Source organism: Nicotiana sylvestris, chromosome 12, assembly GCF_000393655.2.
Source record: "Nicotiana sylvestris chromosome 12, ASM39365v2, whole genome shotgun sequence".
In the NCBI taxonomy this organism is placed as follows: domain Eukaryota; kingdom Viridiplantae; phylum Streptophyta; class Magnoliopsida; order Solanales; family Solanaceae; genus Nicotiana; species Nicotiana sylvestris.
Window position 1 is genome coordinate 37663938 of NC_091068.1, and position 13059 is coordinate 37676996.

Genomic DNA, 13059 nt, shown 5'->3' on the forward strand with positions numbered 1-13059 from the left:
TTTTGTTTTAGTAGCTCGTGTATTGTTTACATGAGATTTCCGTAGTTGACTAGATGGCGTATTTAGTATTATTATTTCAATTCTGAAGTTCTACAATTTTGTTTCATAAGCTACTTTTAAATATTGTTAAAAAATTAATAATGTGTGGATAATAATGGCTTGCCTAGAAAGTGAATGTTAAGCGCCATCACGTTCCCACGGTTAGGATTTCGAGTCATGATAAGTTGGTATCAGAGCACTAGTTTGCCTAGGTCTCATGAGTCATGAGAAAGCTTAGTAGAGTCTGGAGGATCGGTACGGAGACGTCTGTACTTATCTTCTAGAAGCTATAAGGCTTTAGGAAATTTTACTTCTCTCTTTCTCTATGAAGCAAATTCTATCATTGAGTTTGAATCATTATATTCTTGTTCTTGTGCAAATGGTGAGGACAAGCATAGCTTCCACGATCAATCAGGATCCGGAACCATAGATTGCAACCAGTACTAGGGGTCGGGACCGGAGTCGAAGTAGGGCCAGAGGCATAGGCAGAGATCAGCCTAGAGCACGTGCACCTGCACCTATTACAGAGCCTCAAATCAAACAGGAGGAGGAATTTTGTGTTCAGACTGTGCTAGTTGGACCAGCTCAGGTCTGGATGGATTCATTGCTACCATAGAACTACAGGACGCTCTAATTCGTTTAGTGGGCCTTATGGAGAGTGTGGCCCAAGCCAGTCTATTTCATATGCCACCAGCCGTGTCTCAGGCTGGGGGAGGAGCTCAGATGCCTTCTACTCACACTCTAGAGCAGATAGCTCACAGATATCATACTCCAGCAGTACCACTAGTTATAGCATTTTAGCCTATTAATACTACACAGTCCGGGGAGGGATCTGCTATATTTTCGAGGGGCTGAAGATATTGGACAAGTTTAGCATTATTTCCTACTCAATTTGGTAGTACACCTTCTGAGGACCCACATGATTTCTCAGACCATTGGCAGAGGTATCAAAACTATTGGGTATAATAGAGTCCAATGGAGTCGACTTTATAGTGTTCCAGATGCATGTCTCCGCCAATAGGTGGTGGCACGAGTATGTTTGAGGAACCCATCTGGTTCACCTCTACTTGCTTGGGATCAGTTCTCACAGCTCTTCTTGGAGAAGTTCATTCCCTTTACTCTATGAGAGGACTACCGCAGTTAGTTTGAGTGCCTCTAGTAGGGTAGCATTATTGTCACACAGTACGAGACCGGATTCATGGATTTATCTCGCCATACAGTTGTCTTGATCCTTACTGAGAGGGAAAGGGTGGGGAGATTTATAGATGTCCTTACTTATGGTATCAGGCTACAGATGTCTAGAATCGAGGAAGATATTTCCTTCAATCGGGTTGTGGAGATCACTAGGTGAATCGAGAAGATTCGTGGTAAAGGTAGAGAGGCTGCATATAAGAAGAGGCCACCTCTTTTGGACGTAGGGGTTCATTGGGTAGAGGCTATCTTATCAGGCCGGTTCAATTTTCACTTCAGGCATCAAACAGTGCTTTATGTAGTCTTGGTTCTTACGGGTCTCGTCCCGAGAAGCTAGCCAATAGTACACCTTTAGCTCCCATTTGTACACCACCGATTAAAAGCTATCATAGTGGTTATCCTGACCGTCAAGGTTAGTTCTAGATTCAGCAGCTATGCCAGTCGAGAGAGTAATTTGAGTGTGGAGGTACAAGTCATATCAAGAAGTATTGTCCTAGACTTCAGAGCAGTGTGCCACAGTAGGGTACTTGTGCCAGGATTCTTGCACTGATTGCTCCACCGCATACTCAACCAGATAGAGGTAGGGGTCAGACAGTCCGGGGTGGTTGTTAGGCCATTAGAGGTGGAGGTCAGCTAGGGAGAGGTTGCCCGATAGGTAGAGGTCAAGGTGGTGGGGCTCAGCCCCGTTTTTATACATTCCTAGCTAGACCTGAGGCAGAGTCGTCTGATGCGATCATTACATGTATTGTTCCGGTTTTCCATAAAGATGAATCAGTTTTATTTGATTCGTGTTCCCCTTATTCGTATATGTCATCCTATTTTGCTCCATATTTGGATATGCCTCGTGATCTGAGTGCTCCTGTCTATGTGTCTATGCTTGTTGGGGATTCAATTGTGGTAGACCGTATTTATCGTTCGTGTGTGGTCTTTATCAGGGGTTATGAGACTAGGTTACACCTTCTTTACTCTATATGGTGGACTCTAATGATATTTTGGGCATGAACTAGTTTTTACCATATCATATTCGGGATTGCCACGCTAAGACCATGACAATGGCGATGTCAAGATTGCTGAGATTGGAGTGGATAGGTTCATTGGGTTATGTCCCCAGTAGGGTGGTGTTTGTTTGAAGGAAAAGCGGATGGTTAAGAAGGGGTGCATGGCATACATAGTGTGAGGGATGTTCGTAATGATACTCCTACCATAGAGTCAGTTTTGATAGAGAGAAATTTCCCAAATGTATTTCTAGCAGATCTACCGAGCATGCTGCCTAATAGGGATATTAATTTTGGTATTGACTTGGTGTCGGACACTCAATCTATATGTATTCTACCATATCGCATAGTGCTAGTGGAATTAAGGAATTAAAGGAATTAAAGTACCATCTTCAGGAATTGCTTGATATGGGTTTCAACAGACCGAGTGTTTCGCCTTGAAGTGCTCTAGTTCTATTTGTAAAGAAGAAAGACTTCATAAAGAGGATGTGTATTGACCACAGACAGCTAAACAAGCGTATAGTCGAGAACAAGCACCCACTATCGTTCGTTGACAATTTGTTTGATCAGGTTCAGGGTGCTAAGGTATTTTAGAAGATTAATTTCAGATCGTGGTATCATTAGTTTAAGATTCGGGCTTCAAATATTCCGAAGACGGCTTTCGGGATCCGCTATGGCCACTATGAGTTTTTGGGGATGTCTTTTGGGCTGACCAATGGCCCAACATCCTTTATGCACTTGATTCTTTCATAATCGTGTTCATTGATAACATTTTGGTGTATTGTCACAGTTGGGAGGATCATGAGTAACACTTGAGGATCGTGCTCCAGACCTTAAGGGAGAAGAAGTTATATGTTAAATTCTCCTAAGTGAAAGTTTTGGCTTGATTTGGTGGCATTCTTGGGCCACGTGGTATCTAGTGAGAGAACTAAGGTGGATCCAAAGAAGATTGAGGTAGTTTAGAACTAGCCTAGACCTATATCAGCTACAACAATCCAGAGTTTCCTTGGGTTGACTAGGTATTATTGGTATTTTATAGAAGGTTTTTCATCAATCGCAGCTTATTTGACTAGATTGATCCAGAAGGGTGCTCTTTCTTTTCAGATGGTCCGACAAGTGTGAGGTGAGCTTTCAGAAGCTCAAGACTGCATTGACTACAACTTTAGTGTTGGTGTTGTCTACAGGTTTTGGATCTTGAATCGGGTATTGATAATACATCACGTATTGGGCTTGGCGCGGTGTTGATGTAGGACGTAGGGTTATAGCCTACGCGTCTCGTCAGTTAAAGGTTCATGAGAAGAATTACCCTGCATATGATTTAGCATTGGCAGCCATTGTTCACATATTGAGGATTTGGAGGCTCTATCTATACGGCGCATGTGAGGTCTATATTGATTATCGGAGTCTCCAGCATCTGTTCAAGCAAAAAGACCTTAATTTGCAGCAGTGGAGATGGTTAGAGTTGATGGAAGACAATGCTGTCACCATATTATATCATCCGAGAAAGGACAACGTAGTGGCCGATGCTTTGAGTAGGAAAGCTGTGAGCATGGGCAATTTATTTACCAGTAGTGGAGAGGGTACTAGTTATGTATGTTCAGGCTTTGGCCAATCGGTTCGTGGGGCTGGATGTTTCGGAGCCTAGTCGGGTTCTTTCTTATGATGTGGCATAGTCATCGTTGTTGGAGCGTATGAAGGCTTGCCAGTTTGATGATTGTCAGTTGTTGGTGTTGAGGGACACGATGTAGTGGGGATGTGCTAAGGAGGCTGTGATTAAAATTTATGGGGTTTGACAGCTTCAAGGCCGGATTTGCGTTTCAAATGTTGATGGGCTGAGAGAGTTGATCATCGAGGAGGTTCACAGTTCGCACTATTCCATTTACACAGGTGTCACAAAGATGTACTGTGACTTGAAATAGAACTATTGGTGGCAGAGAATGAAGACAATTTTTTTTGCTTGTGTATCTCAGTGTTTGAATTATCAACAGGTGAACTACGAGAATTAGAAACCGGGTGGGTTGACTCAGAGATTGGAGATAGAAGAGCGGAAGTGGGAGCACATCACTATAGATTTTTTTGGTACGCTTACCACAGACCTTGATGAAATATGATGTGGTCTGGGTTATTGTGGACTGGCTGACTAAGTCCACACACTTCATACTGGTAATGACTTCCTAATCTTCAGAGCGTTTGGTTCATATTTACATGCAGGAGATAATCCGCATGTACGACGTGACCATTTCCATCATTTCTAACCAAGGCACGCAATTTACATCGCATTTTTGGAGAGCCGTGCAACATGAGTTTGGCGTGTAGTCGAGCTGAGTATCGTGTTTCATCCTTAGATGGACAGACAGTCCGAGTGCACTTTTCAGATATTAGAGGACATGTTGCGGGCATGCTTTATAGATTTCTGGGGTAAGTGGGACCAATTTTTACCTCTAGCGGAGTTTGCCTACAACAATAGCTATTAGTCGAGCATCCAGATGGCTTTGTACAAGGCCTTTTATAGGAGGCGATGTCGGTTGGTTTGAGCCTAGAGAGGCTAGATTATTCGGCACTGATTTGGTTTGTGATTCTATGGAGAAGGTTAAGGTGATTCAGGCACGACTTTGTACAGCTTAGTCCAGGTAGAAGTGTTATGCATACCAGAAGGTTTGAGATATGGCTTACATGGTGGATGAGAAGTTTCTTCTCTGAGCATCACCTATGAAGGTCATTATGTGATTTGGGAAGAAGAGAAAGTTGATGTCACGACCCAGATTTCCCACCCTCGAGAGTCGTGATGGCACCTACTAATGTGAGCTAGACAATCCAATCATTTAACTACTTATTTCATTACGCAACTATTTCTTTAGAACAAATATAAGGCGATAACATGAAAACAGCAGAACTTAAATAACTAAGCGGAAGATAACAATTAAATATCTGAAAGCTGCATTTATTACAACTCTTAAAACTTAAAGCACCTAAAACCCGGTGTCACAGACGGCCTAAGATTTACTACATACAAAGTATGAAGAAATAATAATACACTTTTCCGGAATATATGGAAAAAGAAACAGGAAAATAGGTATAAAGGGAGACGCCAGGGCTGCGGACGCCTGCAGGTCTACCTTGGATCTCCGCGTGGACTGAAGGTAGCCTCCACACTACGGTCCAAAAGCTACTCCGGCATCTGCACATAGTGCAGAGTGTAGTATCAGCACAACCGACCCCATATGCTGGTAAGTGTCTAACCTAACCTCGGTGAAGTAGTGACGAGGCTAGGACTAGACTACCAAATAACCTATGCAGTTCAAATACATATACAACAATAACAAAAACAACAACGACCCAGTATAATCCCACAAGTGGGGTCTGGGGAGGGTAATATGTACGCAGACCTTACCTCTACCCCGAAGGGTAGAGAGGCTGTTTCCAGGAGACCCTCGGCTCAAAAAAGCAATAGGAGATGATATATTAGTACCATAAAAATGCGTAATAAAAATAACAACAATATATAAGAGATATGAAATATGAAATACAGAATACGAAATACGAAATACGAAATAGATGGCTGGTATAGTACAACTAGAAGGTAAAGCCCTACATCAATAGACGACCAATGACATTCCTAGTCTAACTCCTAACTGGATAGTCTCACTCTATTTTACTGTAGAAATATTCACACTCTCCCCAAACCTACAACCTTAATGCTCGACCTCCATAATTCTCTATCAGGGGCCATGTCCTTAGTAATCATAAGTCGCGCCATGTCCTGTCTGATCACCTCTCCCCAATACTTCTTAGGTCTTCCTCTACCTCTCCGCGTGCCCACTACAGCCAGTCGCTCACACCTCCTCACCGGTGCATCAGTGCTCCTCCTCTGAATGTGCCCGAACCATCTGAGTCTTACTTCCCGCATCTTGTCCTCCATGGGGGCCACACCCACCTTCTCTCGAATATCTTCATTCCTAATCTTATCCATCCTTGTATGCCCGCACATCCACCTCAACATCCTCATCTCTGCTACTTTCATCTTCTGGATGTGTGAGTTCTTTACCGGCCAACATTCAGTTCCATACAACATGGCAGGCCTAACCACTGCTCTATAAAACTTACCTTTTAGTAACGGTGGCACTTTCTTGTCACACAAGACTCCCGACGCTAACCTCCACTTCATCCACCCCACCCCTATACGGTGTGTGACATCCTCGTCAATCTCCCCGATCCCCTGAATAACCGATCCAAGGTACTTGAAACTACCCCTCTTGGGAATGACTTGAGAGTCAAGCCTCACTTCAACTCCCGCTTCCGTCGGCTCAACTCCAAATTTGCACTCGAGGTATTCCGTCTTCGTCCTACTCAACTTGAAACCTTTAGACTCAAGAGCATGTCTCCAAATCTCTAGCCTCTCGTTGACGCCGCCTCTTGTCTCGTCAATTAGAATAATGTCATCAGCAAATAGCATGCACCATGGAACCTCCCCTTGAATATGATGAGTCAGTGCATCCATCACCAGGGCAAATAGGAATGGGCTGAGCGCAGACCCTTGGTGCAACCCCGTAATAACTGGAAAGTGTTCAGAGTCGCCTCCTACTGTCCTAACCCGAGTCTTAGCTCCATCATACATGTCTTTAATCACCCTAATATAGTTACTCGGGACCCCTTTATCCTCTAAGCAGCTCCATAAGACCTTCCTAGGAACCTTATCGTACGCTTTCTCCAGATCAATAAACACCATGTGGAGATCCTTCTTCTTATCTCTGTACTGTTCCACCATCCTCCTAATAAGGTGGATAGCTTCTGTGGTAGATCGTCCCGGCATGAACCCGAACTGGTTGTCTGAAATAGACACCGTCCTTCGCACTCTCATTTCTACCACTCTCTCCCAAACTTTCATGGTATGACTTAGTAATTTGATGCCCCTATAGTTGTTACAGCTCTGGACATCACCTTTGTTCTTATACAACGGGACCATTGTACTCCACCTCCACTCTTCAGGCATTCTATTAGTCTTGAATATAACACTAAACAATGCAGTAAGCCATTCCAAGCCTGCTCTACCCACACACCTCCACAGTTCAACCGGAATTTCGTCTGGCCCGGTAGCTCTGCCCCTTCTCATCTTACGCATTGCCTCCATGACTTCATCGATCTCAATGTCCCTACAATTACTTACTTCATGGTGACTGTCGGCATTCCTCGATTCCCCAAGTATAATATCCTGATCCCCTTCTTCACTTAGAAGTTTATGAAAGTAGGTCTGCCACCTCCTCTTAATCTGGTCATCTCCCATCAAAACTTTGCCGTCATCATCTTTTATGCACCTCACTTGGTCCAGATCCCGAGTTGTCCTCTCTCTCGCCTTAGCGAGTCGGAATAACTTCTTCTCCCCACCTTTGTTCCTTAGTTCCTCATACAGACGAGCAAAAGCTGTCGTCTTAGCCTCCGTCACTGCCATCTTCGCCTCCTTCCTAGCTACCTTATACCTTTGACTGTTCTCTCTCTTCTCCTCCTCGTCAGTGCTCCCTACTAACCTTAGGTAAGCCGCCTTCTTAGCTTCCACTTTACCTTGGACAACTGCATTCCACCACCAATCTCCTTTGTGTCCACCATAGTGGCCCGTAGATATCCCTAACACCTCTCTCGCCGCCTTTCTTATACAGTCCGCCGTCGTCGACCACATTGTGTTTGCGTCCCCACTACTTCTCCAAGCTCCCATTGCCGATAACCTTCCTTCCAACTCTTTAGCTTTATCCTTAGTTAAGGCGCCCCACCTAATCCTGGGGCGTCCTTGTACTGACCTCTTCTTCCTCCTTATCCTAATACAAATGTCCATCACCAAAAGCCTATGCTGCGTTGAGAGGGTCTCACCTGGGATAACCTTGCAGTCCTCGCACAACCTTCTGTCGCATCTCCTGAGGAGGAGATAGTCAATCTGAGTCTTCGCCACCGAACTTTGGTAAGTAACCAAGTGTTCATCCCGCTTCGTAAAACTCGAGTTTGCAATGACTAGATCGAAAGCCTTGGCAAAGTCCAACAGTGCAATGCCCCCTCCATTCCGCTCTCCGAAACCACATCCGCCATGCACCTCAGTGTACCCACCTGCAGATAACCCAATATGACCATTGAAATCTCCTCCTATGAATAACCTCTCGGAAGGCGGTATACTACGAACAATCTCATCCAACCCCTCCCAAAATTGCCTTTTAATATCCTCATCCAAGCCTGCTTGTGGTGCGTACACGCTAACGACATTTAAAGTACCCTCACCCACCACCAACTTAATAGTCATTAGCCTATCATTCACCCGCCTGACCTCTACGACTGACTCCCTAAGATGGCTATCTACCAGGATACCCACTCCATTCTTACCCCTCAGAACACCAGAGTACCACAACTTATACCCATCCACATTTTTCGCCCTTGATCCGACCCATCTAGTCTCCTGGACACACGCTATATTAATCTTCCTCTTCTGCAGGATTTTCGCCAGCTCTATGGATTTACTCGTTAGTGAACCTATGTTCCATGACCCGATTCTCAACCTATAGGCTCCCTTGCCCCCTCTACCTCCCCTGCTACCCGACCCACCCCCTGAACCCCGCCCCACACTCTGCCCCACCCGGGGACATGCCCTTACTCTATCATCCTAGACTGCAGCCACTACACCTACAACAATCTAGAGAAGACTCGCTAGTGCACAACGTACACAAATCAAACTAGAAGGAAACACGTGGTAACTAGTATCCTAGTTGAAAGGTTTAACTATTGCGAAGTAAAGTAACCGCAATTTAGCTAACACCAAAAGGGAAACAGTAAAACAGGAGGTACCAACTACCGATAACAAAACCTGTGGCTGATTTGCTGTGCTCGATGTAGTTGTACGCTCCCACCCACTTCCTACCACCCTTGCTGACACTCGCCCAGGTTGCTCTCCTTTGCTAGTGCTCGTGCGCCCAACTTGTATCCAATACTCCGAGAATTCCTAAAAACACAGAAAATATCACGACCCAAAAACCAGAAGGAGCTATCACCGCTACCACTAGTAAGCAAAGAAGCAGAGCAAAACAATTGCTCTTTTTCAATTGAAACAGATGCACCACTGCAGAAACGTTGCTCTCTTTCAATTTCAACGGAAACAGAGAACAAATATTGCTCTTTTCAAAACGTATAGCGGCGGGTGGCTGTTATGGGTTCCAGAAAACCAGATCCCTTTTACAGAAGCGAACTGTAATGATAAGCAAAACCCAGAAAAATCTTGAACAGAAACAAGAAATGGAAGCCTAAGAATCACAGAACAAGAGCGATTTTCAGGGGAAAAAGAACTTGGGTTTAGCTACTATAAGACCTGTTAGCTAATGTTAACCTTCTCCTCTTAGTCAACGTAAGTCAGTTCAAATTCAAATATGAGAAAAGTAAAATGCAAGAAGTGTATGTGTGTGTATACTTGCAGACACTGAAGTAGTTACCGGCCGTTGAGAGCTTCGAATATTTTGGCAATGGCGAATGTTCTAGAGAGCTAACTTCCTAGATCTATGCTAATAAAACCTTTGTCAGTACAGCTAAAAGAGGAACCCAAAACCCAGCTGCTAATGTCGGCGTGTGTCTAGCAATCTCGAAACCGACGATTCGCCGGTAAGGAAAATGAGAGATAAAGTTGCTAATGAAACGCAAATACAGAGAAAAAATATATAGGATTTCTTTCAATTTAGCTCCACTGACTATGTAAAAACGTTGTAGGTCAAGTGTTCTTCAGATCAGTAAAGGCGATCTTTTCCAAAAATGATTCTATAAACAAATCTTCAGATCAGTTGAAGATACGGACGATTAACCAAATAAAAGGCGAGGAAAATAGGCTTACCACCAAATAATTATGCTGTAGAGATATTGTCAGGGTATTATGCGGAAGAGTAGAAAGCCCAAAAATTGAAGCAAAAATGGACAAACTACTGAAACCAGAAGTCGGTATAAGGGGCTATTGAATCGTATTTCTTTTCCACCTGGGAGAGTACCTCTTCGACAATAATTGCGGCCCAATAATAGTATCAAGAGTAAGCTAAAAAAGAGATTTTTAGGACAAAATCAAGATAATGGCTTACTCACCTCTAATCTTAAAAACTGACCCTTTATTCAAAATTACAAAATCAACAATTAAAAGGAGAAAGATAAAGATGGGTAATTGCGGAAGAGACCAGCAAGGGAACAAATAAATGGGGGAGAGGGAACAAAGAAACTGATACATATACAGCGGAAAGAAATACAAAAATAACCAGTCATTATGGGAGAGGGAGCAATCTGTGGGGGAGATAACAATTCCGAATAGAAAGACATCAAGTAACAAAAGAAACAGTATAACTCGGATATCAACAAAGAATCAGAAATCAACAAATGCACGGCATCACCCTTTGTGCTTTTACTCTCTTTCCTCACCATATAATCAATATAATCGGCACGGAATGGTACATCGTGCGGCACGACATCATCCTTCGTGCTTTACACTCTTTCCTCACAATTATACACGGTATCACCCTTCGTGCTTTACACTCTTTCTTCACAAAACAAACATTGCATGGCACCACCCTTCGTGCTTTAACTCTCTTCCTCACCCAAACAAAAATCACAAACAAAAGGGCAAGGGAACAAATGAAATTGAAATAAAAATTCCGGCAAGGGAACAACAATTCAACAATTTAATCCCAGCAAGGGAACAACATCAATAACATTAACATCCCGGCAAGGAAGATAACAAATAAATAAACAATAGCCCAGCAAGGGTGACAACATAATGATCTCTTCTCTTTCTCACTTTTGCTTCACTATTCACTTCACAACACGAGCCAATGCTCTAGAGGTTCAATTATGACTTATACCTTCACAATTCATTATACAACTTGAGCCAACGTTCCTCAAAGTTCATAGATCACAATTCCTTCCACAAACATTATACCACAAATAGAAACCACCACTAAGGCATGAAAGATACAACGAAGGCATGATAATCACAAAATAATGACTCACGGGCATGCTAGACACCAACGTATAGATACTTGTCACCATGCCTATACGTCGTACTCCACAATTACCACATAGCAAATAGGACTCAACTCCTAATCCCTCAAGTTAAGGTTAGACCAAACACTTACCTCGATGCCACAAACACAATTCATGATTAAATTATAGCTTTACCCCTTGTTTCCACCACCAATTCGCTCGTATCTAGTCACAAGTCACTTAATTACATCAATAAACGCCAAATAAATCAATTTAAATGCATAAAAATGAGTTTTCCAAAGTTTTTTCCAAAAAGTCAAAAATCGCCCCGGGCCCACATGGTCAAAACCCAAGGTTCGAACCAAAAAACCTGATTACCCATTCCCCCACGAACCCAAATATATAATTTATTATGAAATCGGACCTCAAATTGAGGTCCAAATCCCCAATTTTTGATAAACCTAGGTTCTACCCAACACCTAATTTCCCCCATGAAGACCATTGATTTAAAGTTGAAATCATGTTCAGAGGTTAATTATTGAAGGAAATAAGTTAATACAATCGATTTGGAAGAAGAGTTGTTCTTGAAAAATCGCCCAAAGGAGTTTGTGTTTTGAAAAGATGTGAAAAATGGGTTTAAAATCGTCTAAGTATAAAAGTTGTAGGTCTCAAATGTGGGAATTACGAATAGGGGTTCGCAATTGCGAACCCTGACCACTGCTGGCTTGGGAATTGCGAAGTGAAGCTCGCATTTGCAAATCCTTAGGAAATATAGGCTTTTTCGCATTTGCGAACAAATAGTCGCATTTGCGACTTCAAGCCTTCCCAGCATAAGTCGCATTTGCGAAGGGGATCCTCTCATTTGCGATCATAGAGGATTTAGGCGGGCGTCGCATTTGCGACATATACTTCGCATTTGCGAAGAAGGATGCCCAGGCCACCTCTCGCATTGCGATTCAAGGCTCGCATTTGCCAGCTCGCAAATGCGAAGCCCGCAGGTCTGAAACACCAGCAATTAAAACCTGCAATTTCTATGTTCAAAATGCACCCCGTAGCCTATCCAAAACTAACTCGAGCCCTCGGGGCTCCAAACCAAATATACACACAACCTCAAAAACATTCTACGGACTTGTTCGTGTACTCAAATCACCAAAATAACATCACGAACATCGAATTAAGCCTCAAGATCAATGAAATTTCTCAAAACTCCTTTAAACATCAATTTTTGCAATTTAGGTCCGAATAACCTCAAATGACATCCGTTTCTCACCAAATTTCACAGGATCATCTTAAATAATATATAAGACCTGTACCGGACGCCGAAACCAAAATATGGGCCCGATACCAACATGTTCTAATCAGATTTCATTTCAAATTCCTTTAAACAATTTTAAAAAATAATTTTCTTTAAAAATTCATTTCTCGGGCTTGGGACCTCGGAATTCGATTCCAGGCACATGCCCAAGTCCCATATTTTCCTATAGACCCTCTGAGACCGTCAAATCACGGGTCCGGGTCCGTTTACCCAAAACGTTGACCGAAGTCAAATTAACACATTTTATAGTTAAAATTTATTATTTTTCACAGATTTTCATATTTAGGCTTTCCGGCTATGCGACCGGACTGTGCACACAAATCGAGGTGATGCTAAAAGAGGTTTTTAAGGCCTCAGAATGCAGAATCTCGTTTTAAAACATTCTACACCTCTAAAACAACCATTCGTCCTCGAATGGACAAAAGAAGGAAGTACCTGAGTCGGGGAAAAAGATGGGGATAACGGCTTCGCATGTCGGACTTAGACTCCCAGGTTGATGCCTCAGGAGGCTAACCTCTCCACTGAACACGAACAGAAGGA